This window comes from Drosophila tropicalis, unplaced genomic scaffold (genome assembly GCF_018151085.1).
Source record: "Drosophila tropicalis isolate 14030-0801.00 unplaced genomic scaffold, ASM1815108v1 contig_919, whole genome shotgun sequence".
Taxonomy (NCBI): Eukaryota; Metazoa; Arthropoda; class Insecta; order Diptera; family Drosophilidae; genus Drosophila; species Drosophila tropicalis.
The window spans coordinates 55,866-72,589 of record NW_027173419.1 but is presented as its reverse complement, the minus strand read 5'-3'; the positions used below and the strand labels follow the sequence as shown (position 1 = coordinate 72,589).

The 16,724-nt window shown below is 38.0% G+C and overlaps 2 long non-coding RNA genes across 2 annotated transcripts; both read left to right on the top strand.

The window, feature by feature from the left end:
* Positions 1-5,371: 5,371 nt before the first annotated feature.
* On the top strand, positions 5,372-7,015 carry LOC137586174 (uncharacterized). The gene is made up of 3 exons (XR_011033725.1): positions 5,372-5,708; positions 5,787-5,863; positions 5,927-7,015. It is a non-coding gene; the product is annotated as an uncharacterized lncRNA (long non-coding RNA).
* A 6,376-nt stretch (positions 7,016-13,391) lies between these two features.
* Positions 13,392-15,003, top strand: LOC137586172 (uncharacterized). The gene is made up of 3 exons (XR_011033724.1): positions 13,392-13,696; positions 13,775-13,850; positions 13,914-15,003. It is a non-coding gene; the product is annotated as an uncharacterized lncRNA (long non-coding RNA).
* Positions 15,004-16,724: the final 1,721 nt, after the last annotated feature.

Sequence of the window (16,724 nt, the reverse complement as noted above, 5' to 3'; positions counted from 1 at the left end):
ATTGTTCTTAAAATATCTTATTCTAATGAGACTCAAATCCCACGTTATCAGGGGTTGACAATTATTATTATCTTGGGCACGGCTTCGGCCACATGATCTCCTGCCGTTGTGATATGTTTGGTTAGTTTAGAATTACAAGTGTTTTTCCACAATGTGTGTGGCTGATTGTAATTCTAGTCATATGCTAAATTACTTATTTGTGACAAAAGTACAGTTGTATTATAATTTCTTTAGTGCATCTGATTTGGTGAAGCCGCTTCAGATGAACACGTTGTTTATTCTTAAACATTCTGCAAAGGGGCGCCAAATGTGACGTTTTGGACTTTAGTTTTATTAAGCTGTCTTAAACAAATTATTATTATTAATATTATTATTAGTAAGCTAACTAACATTAAAGAAGCATGACCAGCTACATGATGGAAGTTTAAACCTGGTAATTCACTGTGATGTTCCTTTAATGATTTTAATTGACTTCCTATTCTTTCTAATTCTGCCGAATGATTTACTATGTTTGCTTCTACTGGATTCCATACTACATTTTCCATGTTACTAATATCGCCTACGTGCGAAGTTTCAATAGTTATGTGCGATTCTGACTGGACGCTATGGTGGGCCACTAAAATTTTATCTTCTGCCCTAGCTGTGCAACCTGATCTGAGGCTCAAAATTCCTTGTTCTGGTATCTCCAGCACCTCCTGCTGTTTGTTACCGCATTGAACTCTGGCTTTAGTTTTAGGTGGAACTTTGAATAACCAACTACTACTGTTATCTAATTCTACCCAATAAGATCTTTTTTCTACAATCGTTGTGTATAAGCAATTCGATTTGGTATTCTGTTTAAAAGGTGTCATCTCACAGGTATCGTCATTGATACTACTCCATGGCCAACTTCCTTCGCATGTTCTCCTGTTTGACTGCCAGATCTCACATTTTTGCATAGCTGATTCAGACATTAAATGATACGAGTCTATCTCAAAATTATATATTATGTACTGACTATCTATATGGATCATTACCATTTGATTAGTGCTTAATCGTACTGGCACCGGAATAACTTTGTAAAGAAAGGATGGATGTCTACCAAAAAGTGGTATTTTTACATTTATAATTAGTTTTCTGTCTATAAAAATACCCTTGGCCGTCAACAAAGTGTATATATCTTTTAATTCAGTACCTGACCTTTTACCTGGTAACACTAATGTTTCGGACAGCTTGTCCTTTATTTTTGTTATTTCCGACTTCATTTGGCTTGGTTTTAGAATGTTAGGGTTCAACCTACCATGGTTAATGTCTATTAAAAGATTTATAACCCCTGTCTGAATTTTTTCACATTCATCAATCACGGAACTCAGTTGTCTTACAATCATGAAAAATTGGATGGATTCTCTATATACGTAATAGCTTTCTTTTAGTACTTCTGTCATATTTTCAATCCGGTTGTTCATGTTGCGAAAATTAACATTTATTTCATCTATAGTTGTTTTAAGAATATTTGCCGTTGAATCTACTATCGATGTCTGCCTTTCTTCTAGGTGTTTTAAATTTTGTTGATTTGTCAGCAAACTTCTCATGTTATCTTCCATCTGTACTCTGTCATCTGCATCCATGATGCCGAATAATATGTGGTACAATGAACCCATGAATTCAAACGGTGCTCGCTTGCTTCTTGGCTTATCTTGACTCATAAACAATCTATTATTTTCTTCGATTTCCGTCATTTGTTTAACCGTGTTGTCTAATACGAAATGACACTGGTCTTCAAAATTATATAACTTGTGACATAAATCCCTCATTTTAGGAATCAACCTGTCGCCTTTATTAAGCATTTCAAAATATGCCGACATGTCATAGTACACTACCAGATCCCATGAGGACGCTACTACTTCCACCTCACCCATTGGATCTAAGTACAACGCGGCTGTTGCGTTTAGTTCTTTTACCGTAATTTTTGGTCGATTATCTTTAATGCTTGCTGCATTCGAAAGTTGACAAAGCAGCATCAACATTGCTAACATCATTACGGTTCCTGCGTTGGACAGATGACCGAATCTGTTACTTTTCCGATATCGATTCTCCTCAACTTCTTCGGATGATTTTACCCCAACCAGTGGACAGATTTTATTTATAGGTCTTGTAATTGACCCTTCTTGCAATTTGATTTTGACGACTCTTACTTTTTCGTCCGTGCCTTTATGAATTTCCTCTATCTTGCCCAGAGGCCACCTGGCTGGGTGACAATTTTCATCTTTGATCAGCACGACCTGTCCATTCTCTAAATTCTCTGTGGTTCGTCGCCACTTATTTCTTTGCTGGAGAGTATATAGATATTCGTCTTTCCATTTCGCCCAGAAATCTTTTTTCATTTTTTGAATTAATTTCCATCTGTCTAAACTTCCAATTTTTTCTTCCGACATGGACTCCGCTGTTTCTAATGTCGGTCTTCCAATTAAGAAATGACCGGGAGTTAACACCTCGTTGTTGTCCATATCTTCACCCTTCGTATATAACGGACGTGAATTTAGGACGGCTTCTATTTGACACAACAATGTTGCCAGTTCCTCATATGTCAGGTTACTGTCCCCTATGACTCTTTTCAGATGATACTTAACGGATTTGACCCCAGCTTCCCATATACCTCCGAAGTGAGGTCCTGCCGGGGGCTAAAATGCCAGCTAATCTGTTCTCGCTCTAGAACAGGGGCAACCTGGACGTTATCTTGAACTGCTTTTTTAAATTCTTTATCCAGCTTCCTAGCCGCTCCTACAAAATTTGTACCGTTATCAGAATATATGTTAGCGCATTTACCCCGTCTTGCCACAAATCTTCGAAATGCTGCTAGGAAGGCATCAGTTGTCAAGTCACTAACAACTTCTAAATGAATTGCCTTAGTTGACAAACACACGAATATTGCTATGTACCCTTTAAATGTTTTTTGTCCCCGATTTTTTGAGCATCTTATATGATATGGACCGGCAAAATCAATCCCAGTGTTGTGAAATGGGGATGACACCTTTACCCTACTTTTGGGTAGGTTACCCATAATTTGCTCCGCCGTTACTTGGCGGTATCTGGCACAAGTGACGCATTCCCTTAGGTATTTTTTAAGAGCGTTTCTTAAACCGACAATCCAAAATTTTCTTTGAAGTTGGCTTCTCATAAGGTTAATTCCTCCGTGTAAGGTTTCCTTATGTGCATCTTTAATCAACAATATCGTTAAATTTGATTTATCTAAAATCATAGGGTGTTTAGTATCAAAACATATGTTGGCATTTTGCAATCTTCCCCCCACGCGCAATATTCCATCGTTATCCAAAAATGGATTTAAGCTCAAAATTTTGCTTTTCATGTCAATTTGCTTGTTCTGCGTAAGACATGAAATCTCTCTGCTAAACTGACATGCTTGTTGGTGTTTAATTATAAAATTTTTAGCATTCTTAAGCTCATTGACGGTTAGATATGATGGGTATGCCTTATCGCTTTTTTTAGTGCCAATAAATCTAAACACATATGCTGTAATCCTGACCAGCTTATTTATACAGGAATACTTTTCAATTAGCTCCTGCATAATACTACTTTCTGTATTTAATAGTACGGAATTTACAATAACCTTGTCATCATCTGTTTTTTGTTTAGGCCATTTGTCTTTTGCCTCAACGAGCCACTTTGGCCCATTCCACCACAATTCGCAATCTTTTAACTTATTTGGATAAATACCCCTTGAAGCTACGTCTGCAGGGTTATCTTCAGATCTTACATGGTTCCATTTTATTTCTTTGATTTTTAGGATATCCTCTATGCGCCGCCTTACGAACTTTTCTTTACTAGCACCGTTTTTAATCCAGCATAGTGTGATAGTAGAGTCGCTCCAAGCATACATTTCAGCTGGAGCAGCAATAGCCTGTTGGACTCTTTGTAGCAATTGCGACAGCAAGTGTGCTGCACATAACTCCAATTTAGGAATAGTTTTCCTATTTTTGATAGGGTTAACTTTGTTCTTACTGGCTATTAAGGTAACTGCCCCACCAATTTTGGCATATACTACCGCTGCATACGCCTTTTCTGACGCGTCAGCAAAACCATGAATCTGTAACAACATATCAGGTTGTGTCTTGATCCATCGGGGTAATCTGACTTCTTCCAGATACACCAAATTGTCCCTGAAAATTTTCCATTCTGTTGCGTCGATATCGGACAACTCTTGATCCCAATTTTGCTCAGCTAGCCACAACTTTTGCAAGAATAACTTACTGTTACTGGTGCTAGCCAACCTAGTAGATCATAAATCTTGGCTAGTGTAGATAGCACTATTCTTTTATTTACTTTTTTGTTCTCGTCACAGTGTACCTTAAACTTAAATTCGTCTTTAGACGGCTCCCACTGCAACCCCAAGGTTTTAATTGCTTCGTTCTCATCAATTTTTAATACTTTATTACCGCCTGTATCAATAACTTCTTCAACAATTTCGGTTTTATTCGAAATCCATTTTCTCAAATTCATTCCTGCCTTTTCCAGCTCTCTGGAAACCTGCTGAACTTTGTGTTTTGATTCTTGTACAGTATTACCTCCTGTCATTAAATCATCCATGTAGAATTCATCTCGGATAATTTCACTAACCACTTCATCCTGACACCTGTTTGCTATCTCTGCAAGTACCCTTGTGGCTAAATAAGGTGCTGATGCAGTCCGCACGTTTCCGTCGTCAATTTATATTTTCTCAATTTTTTCTGCGGTGAATTTCTCCACAAAATATGCAAATATTTTTGATCATCTTGATCAATGTTTATCTGTCGATACATTTTCTCAATATCCGCAGATGCTACGAACTGCCATTTTCGCCATTTTAGTATTATGTCAAATATGTCTTTTTGAAGTCGCGGCCCGATCCACATCACGTCATTGAGACTTCTGTTATTCGTGGTTTTCGCGGAAGCGTCAAATACAACTCTTAGTTTAGTTGTCAAACTTGCTTCTTTTACTACTGCTTGATGTGGCAGGTAATACATACCTTCATCCTTAGTTTCGACCATATGGCCCAAGTCCAAATATTCTTTAATAAATTTTTTGTACTCTTCCTTAAGTTTTGGATTTTTCTGAGTAGCGCTTGTAACCGTTTGTATTTAGAAAGGAAACGAAAAAAAGAGTAGGAATGATTTTTCTTCTTTATAACTAAAACGATATATAAACGTTTTATCCCTAAAAGTGGGCAATATAAGTTTCACAGAGTAATCTGCGTTCACTGCTTGCACTGCTTGTACTGCTTGTATTGTTAGTTAGCGTTGTACTAACTAACAGAATGTAGACTAACATTGTATAATTTTGAAAATAACATAGGAAATGCGATTTCGAGATTCATTTTTTTTTTTTTGGTTCAGAAAATTTTCTTTGAATTTTTTTTTATTTATCCGATTACTTTTTTTGTGGCGCCCCCTAGGCTCCTCTAGAGTTGGGATCAGGGAAGTTTAGGGGTAATCGAGGCGAAGAGAGGGGTCCAAAGAGGACTAAGGGATAGAGATTTAGCCAAGTATGTCGGCCCCCATGGGAATGACTTTTCTTTTCCAAATCATCTTCAACCAGTGCGGTCGCAAAAATTAAAGTCATAGTGAAAACTAATTTTTTTTTCGGAAAAAGTCCGATTGTGAAGTTTGAATGGTGAATTCGAAGCAGTTTTATTCCTTCAGTGATTGATAGTGTTTTATTTCAAAATAAATGTAAGTCCAGCGCTATACAAACGCGCATATCAGTTTGAGTAAAGGAAGCAATTTTTATGAAAAATGTTTGTCTTTTAGGCATATGGGCAGTCTGATGAAGTAGATTGTCGAGAGGAAGTAATATTTCCTTTTTTAATCCGGTGCCAAGTCAAATGGTAAATAGTAAAAAAAATGCGCCTTTTAATGTGTGTAGTAAGAAAGTTTTGTTTTATATATAGAGTTGGCACCTAGTTCACAGACTAGATGCAATGGTCTAGGCCGGTCAGCCGACTAGAGAAAGGCTTATGAGGGACAAGCTGTCAAAACGGACCGAAGCCCCTGGAGCAGCAAGTATTGGCCAGAAAAGATCTGAGACGGGCATGGAGAGTAAAACCAAAAATAAAGAGTATAAGATTCTCTAGACTAGAGGAGAGACTCCCCCCCGCCCTTACCTTGCAAGCAAACTCTGATAAGTAAAAGCTTTTCTTTTGTGATAACTATCAACCAGCGGAGCTTTCATATGTGTAGCCGCTTGGCTGGCGTTCCGCTTTGGTTATTTTATTTACTGGTGATCGTTGCATAGCCTTCAGCCAAGAAACTAAATATCTTCGCCAGGCCCTAATATTGCATGGGTTAAACTAATGTTGGGCGAAAATAATTAAATGCCTTTAATTTTTTTTTCTAATAATTTCGCCTTAAAGCTAACTTTTAAATTGTAAAATTCTGAGTCTTTTGTGTACTCCAAAGTCAAGTTAATTTTTTTTTCTTAAATTTTTTTTTTTACTTTATTTTTATAATTTCATTTGTAATTTTCTTTTTGGTCATGAGTGAAACTTCGGTGAAAATTTTGGTTCACCCCTTTTTTTTTTTTTTTTGCACGCCACTGGCGAAAGCTTAACATGATTTAATTCTCTCTTGAATCAACAACATACTCTCTCCCTATATTTTTACACAATTACTTACAGCGGTCACCAGAAAGATCTTTCTCCGTGGGATGCTTAAGTGAGTACTCTTTGGTTATAATGTCATTTTTCTTGTGTTTTTGGTATATGATTGACCAAGCAAAGTAAAGAGAGAGTTAAAGCAGTTTTCGTTGCTCTCGTTTGAATAACATATAAAATTTAATTTTGGTCTTTTTGGTCATCAGAAGTTTAACTTATGCTCAAAAGAAAAAGGAATTCTTTTTCTTTCTTTGAATTTTAATATACTTTTCATATAAACATTGTCATATCTACATATCTATATTTATATCAAAATCTATAATTTTTAATTTTTGAAATGCTTTATATTATTCGTTACTTTTATTAAATATAAGTTTTTGAAATGAATTTAGGCTGAGACGTTTACAGGGGGGGAATCATGCAAAGTAAGTTAGGTTAAAAATTGGTTTGGCATAGGGATCGCTGGGTAATTTTTTTTTCTTTGGATACAGCGATCATGGTAGGGTGGGCGAATTTGTTTTGGGCGTCACTGATATCAGACCCCTTCTTGTTCAGCAGTTGCGCCAGGAAATGCGGTATTTCTTTTCTTTTTCTCATTCTTATCTCTATTTTTTTTTTTTGGCCAGTACCAAGCGTTAAACCGAGGATAAATTGTGTCAGTACGCGAATTCATTAATAAAATTCTAACTAGTAGAGCGGGTAGTCTATCCATTTCCCCCATCCCCCATTCCTCACCGACTAATTGAGCCGAAACCAGCGCGTACTACTGATAGGTTCTACCAGATTCCAACAGCTCGCAGTAAAATTGTAGCAGGTTATATGTTACAGTTAGTTATGTATTCATAATTTTATTAATTGGCGCCCAACGTGGGGCCAGAAACGGTTTCGGGAGCCCCGACGAAAACATTTTTAGTCAATAACAGCTTTTCTTATGGGTATTTATATCTCGGTTTTCGAACGCTAGTGTTCCTTATTGTATTGGGTGGTCAGTCGGAGTACATAAAGTTTCGACATAACTCTATGTCCACACCACCAACAAGAAGAAAAATAAAACAACGCACAATCAATTGGTCAGCTGGATCAGCCTTGAATTCTAAAATATTTTCGGCTCCGCGCTCAGGATTGTTGGTTTAGCCACTGGTAATTTTCGATAGTCAGAAAGTTATTTTTCGTTTCGGATCAGGTTTAACAATGGTCAAAGACTATAGCCTCCAAGCGGTTAATACTTCTTAGAACTATTAGTTTTCTTAGTTGCCTACAAGTTAGGTACAAAATGTTGATGGCTTTAAGTAGTTAGGTAAATTGTATGGAGTTATGTGATACTTGGCAATAGGCTAGGGCATACCTGCAATTTCAATTATACTTAAAGTCCTCTTTTATCGTTATTTTAGCAGCTGCTCAAACCATTTTTTTTTAACACATTTCATGATTCCCCTCATTAGTTTTATGAAAGTTATTTGAATTTTCTTTATATTTTCTTTATTTCTTTGCAACATCAGTATAATAAGTATAGCTTTGTTAATCAATCAATTTAATAGAAATAGTCTTATTAGGAATTGACCAGATCTGGAATTAAAAGCTTAATAATAAGAGGGAAGTCCTCAACATATTTAGTTAACAAATAAGCAAACGTTTTGTGGTGAGAAATGTCGGTAAGGCACAGCAGTGAAGATCTAGCCGCGATTCAGGACGACAATACCCTTTGCCTTATCTGCGATAAACCAATACAATATAGGGCGCAGCTACGGAGCACTACTTGTGGTCATCATTTCCACATAGCGTGCTTCAACATACGCGTCGATAGTAGGGAAATTTGCCCCACTTGTGATCAACCGCTACAGAATACGGAAGGAGAAGGAGCTGAAGCACTTAGTGGGGGACCACAGACCAGCCATCAGGCAAGAATGCAAACCAGGGCAGCAGCGCAAAGGGCCAACTTACTGGCAGAAATGGCACAGAGAGATTTGAGTCAGGAAAGAAGGTTAGATGAGGGTATAGAGCCATCCGAATCTGTTAGGAATAGCGACGTTAATTTAGCCAGATTAATAGCGAATGCCATGGCGACGGCTGCATCTCGCCAAAATGAGCGACTGGAAATTCAAGCAGTTAGACAAACGGAATTGTTGACACAAGCGTTAGAAAATGGATTCCAGAGATTGTATTCAGTAGTAGCGACACACCAAGTGAACGCTGAGGAAAGTACACAACAGGCAGCGAACTTACGTAGCCAAGTATCAGCAACAGCAGCTAGTGAGCAGGCAAGTAATGGTAACAGTATTTTGGAGCTTAGACCAGACAGAATAAGTCAGGTTATAAGTAGTTGGAAGTTAAGGTTTAATGGCAAGTCCGGTATATCAGTGGACGAGTTTATTTATAGAGCGGAAGCAATGACCCATCAGGCTTTAGAAGGTAATTTCGTAGTTCTGTCGCGGTATGTTAGCAATTTGTTTGAAGGAAATGCTAGTGAGTGGTTCTGGAGATACCACAAGAAGGTATCACACATCAAGTGGTTAGACTTATGTAGAGCCTTGAGGGAACAGTTTAAAGACGAGCGTACCGATCAGCATATTAAAGCTGCTATCAGCAAACGCAGACAAGGGGATAAAGAGTCGTTCGACGAATTCTACGAGGCGATAGTGGCACTAGCAGACAAACTGTCTACTCCGTTACCAGAAATTGAGTTGCTAGAGCATATTCGGGCTAATCTTCTGCCCGATATTCAGCATGAGTTATTATATGAGTCCATAGCTTCGGTATCTAAGTTAAGGCAGTTAGTGCGTACTAGAGAAACCTTTATGCAGACAGTACGGAAACCATTGAGTGTACCACCAAGACCCATGCCTAGGAGAGTGGTAAATGCAGTGAGCATTCAAACAGAAGAAGAGTCCGAGGTTGAAGATGAGGTGCCAGTGGTGGAAGCAGTTAACTTGGTTTGTTGGAACTGTGATACGGCGGGTCATCCATATCAAGAGTGTGTAGCAGAACGGCGAGTGTTTTGCTATGGCTGTGGGAAGCCAAACACGTATAAGCCATCTTGTGCCCATTGTAATGATCATTCAAAAAACCCGGCAGGTCGTGCACTTCGGAGAAGTGCACGCAGACAGATGGTCTCGAGGGCCAGCAATACAGATTAAAGGAAACACTAGGGTTAGAAGAATATTTGCCCGAATTTACGCATATCTCTGAGGAGAAATCGTTAGAAATATCTAAATATTCCGAACCGGAACCAGTAGAGTCGCCTAGATTAGGAATTTATTGGTCACAGACTCGTTCAAGAGAGCGAAGGAAGGCTTTTAATAAAGGTGTTAAAAAGGAGCGAAAGCTAATAGCCTCGGCGGTAGTCGGCAATGTTTTTGATATCCGTCCTTATGCAGAGGTAAAGTTATTCAATAGATTAATAAGTGGTCTCATGGATACTGGGGCTAGTATAAGTTGTGTTGGTGGCAGTTTTGCCGAAGAATTATTGGCTGTAAAACAGAATATTAGGCCAATGTCAAATAAAGTAAATACTGCAGATGGAACTCCCCAGCATATAGTAGGAAAGATAAGTACTGAAGTTAATTTTAGAGGAAATAGTAAGATATTGAAATTTTATATAGTCCCTGGGCTAACCCAGGATCTCTACTTAGGCATAGATTTTTGGCTCGCTTTTGATTTATTACCATCTGGTCTGTCATTAGGACCGCTACAGATAGCTAGTTTAAGCGTAGAGGATACGGCGCAACGGATGTTAGACAGTAATCAGAAGCAACGTTTGTCTGAATGTATGGGTTTGTTTCCATCATTCGCTAAGTTGGGACTAGGGAAAACGCAGCTGCTGTCACATTCAATAGATGTTGCTGGTGCAGCACCAATTAAGCAGCGACACTATCCTATGTCGCCAGCAAAGGAACAATTAATATATGAAGAGTTAGATCGCATGTTAAAATTAGGAGTTATTGAGGAATCTCAAAGTGCTTGGTCTTCGCCCGTGGTGTTGGTGAGTAAGCCAGGAAAACATAGGTTATGTATAGATAGTAGACGGGTGAATGCCGTTACAGTTAAGGATGCTTACCCAATGCCAATCATAGACGGCATCCTTAGCAGATTACCTAAGGCCGAGTACATTACAAGTCTCGACTTGAAAGACGCGTATTGGCAGATTCCTTTAGAGCCTGAGTCACGGGATAAGACGGCCTTTTCAGTAGCAGGTAGACCCCTGTACCATTTCAAAGTAATGCCTTTTGGATTATGTAACGCGGCGCAAACCATGTCCAAACTCATGGATAAAATAGTGCCACCACATCGGCGTCATCAGATATTTATCTACTTGGATGATCTGTTAATTGTCTCAGATTCGTTTAACGAGCATATAACTCTGCTTACAGAGCTATCCAAATGTATATCCGATGCAGGGTTAACTATAAACGTCGAGAAAAGTCATTTCTGTAGAAAGAATGTCAAGTATCTAGGGCATATTGTAGGTGAGGGAACGATTAAGACAGACCCAGATAAAATATCCGCCATAGTCGATTTCCCCACCCCAAAATCGGTTAAACAAGTTCGGCGCTTTTTAGGAATGGCGGGTTGGTATCATAAATTCATTCAAAATTACGCTGCTATTGCGTCTCCAATTACCGATACTTTAAAACATAAGAGTAAATTCATATGGACATCAGAAGCTCAGTCAGCATTTGAAGACTTGAAAACACGTTTAAGCCAGGCACCAGTTTTACATAGTCCCGATTTTAAAAAACCTTTCTCCATAAACTGTGACGCCAGTCATACGGGAGTGGGCGCAGTGTTAACCCAGTTAACAGAGGATAAGGACGAAGTACCCATTGCGTTTATGTCAAAAAAACTGAACCAGGCACAAAGAAACTACTCAGTTACAGAGAAAGAGTGTTTGGCAGCCGTGTTAGCAGTAAAAAAATATAGGGCCTACGTGGAGGGTCAAGAATTTTCTATCATAACCGACCATGCTTCTTTAAAGTGGTTAATGAGTCAATCAGACTTGAGTTCTAGGTTGGCCAGATGGTCTTTGAAACTTCAGGGATTTAATTTTACCATTTCACATCGAAAAGGTAGTCAAAATGTGGTGCCAGACGCTTTGTCCAGAGTTTTTACCCCTGATTTAGCGGTATTAGATAGTGATTTAGGAATCGATCTCAATTCGGTGCATTTTCTAAGTCCCGAATATGTGGAGCTAAAGGCGAAGGTCGAAAAAAACCCCAGTCAGTACCTGACGTGAAAGTAATGGGCAATTTAGTTTACCGGCGTAGCGAGCATTTTCCTGGGGAGAAGTTAGCAGATGATCAGTGCTGGAAACTATGGATTCCCAAGGGACTAGTGGCGCAGTTGTTGAAATTGGCTCACGAAAGCCCACTAGCGGCGCACTGCGGTATTAATAAGACATTGGAAAAACTCAGGCGCTACTATTACTGGCCAAATCTAGTGTCAGAAGTTAAAGAGTTTATAAACAGATGTGATGTTTGTAAAGCCACTAAACACCCGAATTATACGTTAAGGCCACCATTAGGCAAGTCGGGTGAAACGTCAAGATTTTTCGAGAGACTGTATGTGGATTTCTTGGGTCCTTACCCGCGAAGCAAGTCTGGCAATATTGGAATATTTATTGTAGTGGACCATTTCTCAAAATTTCCGTTCCTAAAGAAAGTAAAAAAGTTTACCGCGGAAGTGGTTACCCAGTTTCTAGAAGAGGATCTTTTTCATTGTTTTGGGGTACCTGAGATTATAGTATCTGATAATGGGCCCCAGTTTAGAGCACACCATTTTAATGAGCTGTTGCAAAGGTATAAAGTGCGTCACACGTATACGGCTGCGTATGCTCCGCAGGCTAATGTGTCGGAGAGAGTAAACCGGTCGGTATTGGCAGCAGTGAAGGCTTACGTAAGTCCAAGCCAGTCTGATTGGGACGAAAAGCTAAGTAGTATCGCTTGTGCATTGAGGTCTACTATTCATTCGGCGATAAACACAACACCCTATAGGATGGCATTTGGTCAGCATATGGTAACCGACGGGTCCGTTTACCAAGTGCTACGGAACTTAGAATTGTTAGAGGATCGGGCTGTAAGGTTTAGTAGGGACGACTCTTTCGAAATAATGGGAACTAAAGCTAAAGAGGAGTCACGAAAACAGCATGAGCGGAATGAGAATCTGTATAATTTACGTAGTCGCGAGGTGTCTTTTTCAGTAGGACAAGAGGTATTTCGTAGGAACTTCCAGCAAAGTAATTTCGCAAAAGGATTCAACTCCAAGTTAGCGCCACCGTTCGTGAAGGCGAGAGTGAGACGCAAGCTCGGCAACGCGTACTATGAGTTGGAGAATCTACAAGGCCATTTGGTAGGCAAATTCCATGCAAAAGATATTAAGCAATAATTTTTTTTTGGCCCGGTTTCAAGCGAGTATCACCCTTTCCATTAGGTAAGTGTGATTTTAGTGGGGGGGGTTTTGTAGTAGCGCTTGTAACCGTTTGTATTTAGAAAGGAAACGAAAAAAAGAGTAGGAATGATTTTTCTTCTTTATAACTAAAACGATATATAAACGTTTTATCCCTAAAAGTGGGCAATATAAGTTTCACAGAGTAATCTGCGTTCACTGCTTGCACTGCTTGTACTGCTTGTATTGTTAGTTAGCGTTGTACTAACTAACAGAATGTAGACTAACATTGTATAATTTTGAAAAAAAATAGGAAATGCGATTTCGAGATTCATTTTTTTTTTTTTTGGTTCAGAAAATTTTCTTTGAATTTTTTTTTATTTATCCGATTACTTTTTTTGTGGCGCCCCCTAGGCTCCTCTAGAGTTGGGATCAGGGAAGTTTAGGGGTAATCGAGGCGAAGAGAGGGGTCCAAAGAGGACTAAGGGATAGAGATTTAGCCAAGTATGTCGGCCCCCATGGGAATGACTTTTCTTTTCCAAATCATCTTCAACCAGTGCGGTCGCAAAAATTAAAGTCATAGTGAAAACTAATTTTTTTTCGGAAAAAGTCCGATTGTGAAGTTTGAATGGTGAATTCGAAGCAGTTTTATTCCTTCAGTGATTGATAGTGTTTTATTTCAAAATAAATGTAAGTCCAGCGCTATACAAACGCGCATATCAGTTTGAGTAAAGGAAGCAATTTTTATGAAAAATGTTTGTCTTTTAGGCACATGGGCAGTCTGATGAAGTAGATTTTCGAGAGGAAGTAATATTTCCTTTTTAATCCGGTGCCAAGTCAAATGGTAAATAGTAAAAAAAATGCGCCTTTTAATGTGTGTAGTAAGAAAGTTTTGTTTTATATATAGAGTTGGCACCTAGTTCACAGACTAGATGCAATGGTCTAGGCCGGTCAGCCGACTAGAGAAAGGCTTATGAGGGACAAGCTGTCAAAACGGACCGAAGCCCCTGGAGCAGCAAGTATTGGCCAGAAAAGATCTGAGACGGGCATGGAGAGTAAAACCAAAAATAAAGAGTATAAGATTCTCTAGACTAGAGGAGAGACTCCCCCCCGCCCTTACCTTGCAAGCAAACTCTGATAAGTAAAAGCTTTTCTTTTGTGATAACTATCAACCAGCGGAGCTTTCATATGTGTAGCCGCTTGGCTGGCGTTCCGCTTTGGTTATTTTATTTACTGGTGATCGTTGCATAGCCTTCAGCCAAGAAACTAAATATCTTCGCCAGGCCCTAATATTGCATGGGTTAAACTAATGTTGGGCGAAAATAATTAAATGCCTTTAATTTTTTTTTTCTAATAATTTCGCCTTAAAGCTAACTTTTAAATTGTAAAATTCTGAGTCTTTTGTGTACTCCAAAGTCAAGTTAATTTTTTTTTCTTAAATTTTTTTTTTACTTTATTTTTATAATTTCATTTGTAATTTTCTTTTTGGTCATGAGTGAAACTTCGGTGAAAATTTTGGTTCACCCCTTTTTTTTTTTTTTTTTGCACGCCACTGGCGAAAGCTTAACATGATTTAATTCTCTCTTGAATCAACAACATACTCTCTCCCTATATTTTTACACAATTACTTACAGCGGTCACCAGAAAGATCTTTCTCCGTGGGATGCTTAAGTGAGTACTCTTTGGTTATAATGTCATTTTTCTTGTGTTTTTGGTATATGATTGACCAAGCAAAGTAAAGAGAGAGTTAAAGCAGTTTTCGTTGCTCTCGTTTGAATAACATATAAAATTTAATTTTGGTCTTTTTGGTCATCAGAAGTTTAACTTATGCTCAAAAGAAAAAGGAATTCTTTTTCTTTCTTTGAATTTTAATATACTTTTCATATAAACATTGTCATATCTACATATCTATATTTATATCAAAATCTATAATTTTTAATTTTTGAAATGCTTTATATTATTCGTTACTTTTATTAAATATAAGTTTTTGAAATGAATTTAGGCTGAGACGTTTACAGGGGGGGGAATCATGCAAAGTAAGTTAGGTTAAAAATTGGTTTGGCATAGGGATCGCTGGGTAATTTTTTTTTTTTTGGATACAGCGATCATGGTAGGGTGGGCGAATTTGTTTTGGGCGTCACTGATATCAGACCCCTTCTTGTTCAGCAGTTGCGCCAGGAAATGCGGTATTTCTTTTCTTTTTCTCATTCTTATCTCTATTTTTTTTTCTTTTGGCCAGTACCAAGCGTTAAACCGAGGATAAATTGTGTCAGTACGCGAATTCATTAATAAAATTCTAACTAGTAGAGCGGGTAGTCTATCCATTTCCCCCATCCCCCATTCCTCACCGACTAATTGAGCCGAAACCAGCGCGTACTACTGATAGATTCTACCAGATTCCAACAGCTCGCAGTAAAATTGTAGCAGGTTATATGTTATCTTTTTTTTTTTTTTTTTTTTTTTTTTTTTTTTTTTTTTTTTTTCTTCCCTCTTTCCTTCATATTTTTTTTTTTTTTTTTTTTTTTTTTTTTTTTTTCTCTTTTTTTTTTTTTTTTTTTTTTTTTTTTTCTTTCTTCCTTCTTCCCCCATTTCTTTTTTTTTTTTTTTTTTTTTTTTTTTTTTTTTTTTTTTGCTTTTTTCTTTTTTTTTTTTTTCCTTTCCAGAACCCCTCCCCCAAATTTGGGTTTTTTCCCTTCTTGCCCTTTTTTTTTGGCCCTCCCATTTTTTATTTTTTGGTTTTTTTTTTTCCCCCTTTTCTCATCTCCCCCCTCCTTGTTTTTTTTTTGTTGGGGTCGTTTAGCATTTAAGTTTTCCTTTCTTACCTTTTAACCTTTGCTTTTTTTAATGGAAGAGCTTTCATTAATTGCGGCAATACAATTGCCTCAACCTTAAGGAGTTCTATTTGAGAATCACGCGTCTTCATTTCAATATTGACATTATACTTAGATGTTCTAGTTTTTGTTAAAGATATGCCACTAATTTCCGTTTGTTTCTTGATCTTTGGTAGTTTTAACATTTGAGCGGCTTCCTCAGATAAAATAGTGCTTTGAGAACCACTGTCAATCAAAGCTCTTAATGTTTCATACTCTCCATTTATTTTTTTAACTTGTATTAGGGCTGTGGCCAACAATTTTTGTTGTGCCGTAACACAAGTATTTACCTTCGTCTGTTTTTCCCCAAAGTGAAGAAGGGTATGGTGTCATTTGCTGCAAAATGAGCAGACCATTTCATTGGTGCATCTCTTGTTGCTTGAATGCTTCACGCATCGTGTACACAATTGCATTTTTTCGCTATTTCCCCCTTTCTTTAGGTAATAGCGCTTTAAACTTATAGCACTGAAGTGCGTTATGCCAGGGGCCTTTGCAGATCGGACAACTGTCTTTAAACGCCACAGCCGACGTTTTTTCTAATGGTTTTTTTCTCTTCCTTTCTCACGGCACTTAGCGAGCAATATCTTTGCTCCAAGAATTCCATGACATCCGATAGCAATTGTATTTGCCTGGTTTTTCTGATCTGACTCTCATATAATTGTAGAGTCTCTCTGTCAAATTTCCTTAGTAGCATTTGTGCAAATATTATGTCCACTTCATCGGACAAATTTGTTTTAATTTTAATTAAGTGTACTGACTCATTAACTATGTCAATCACTCCTTTTATGCTTTTTGCGGATTCATTGTTGATCATCGGTAAATCAACGATCCGATTTAATTGTTCGGAA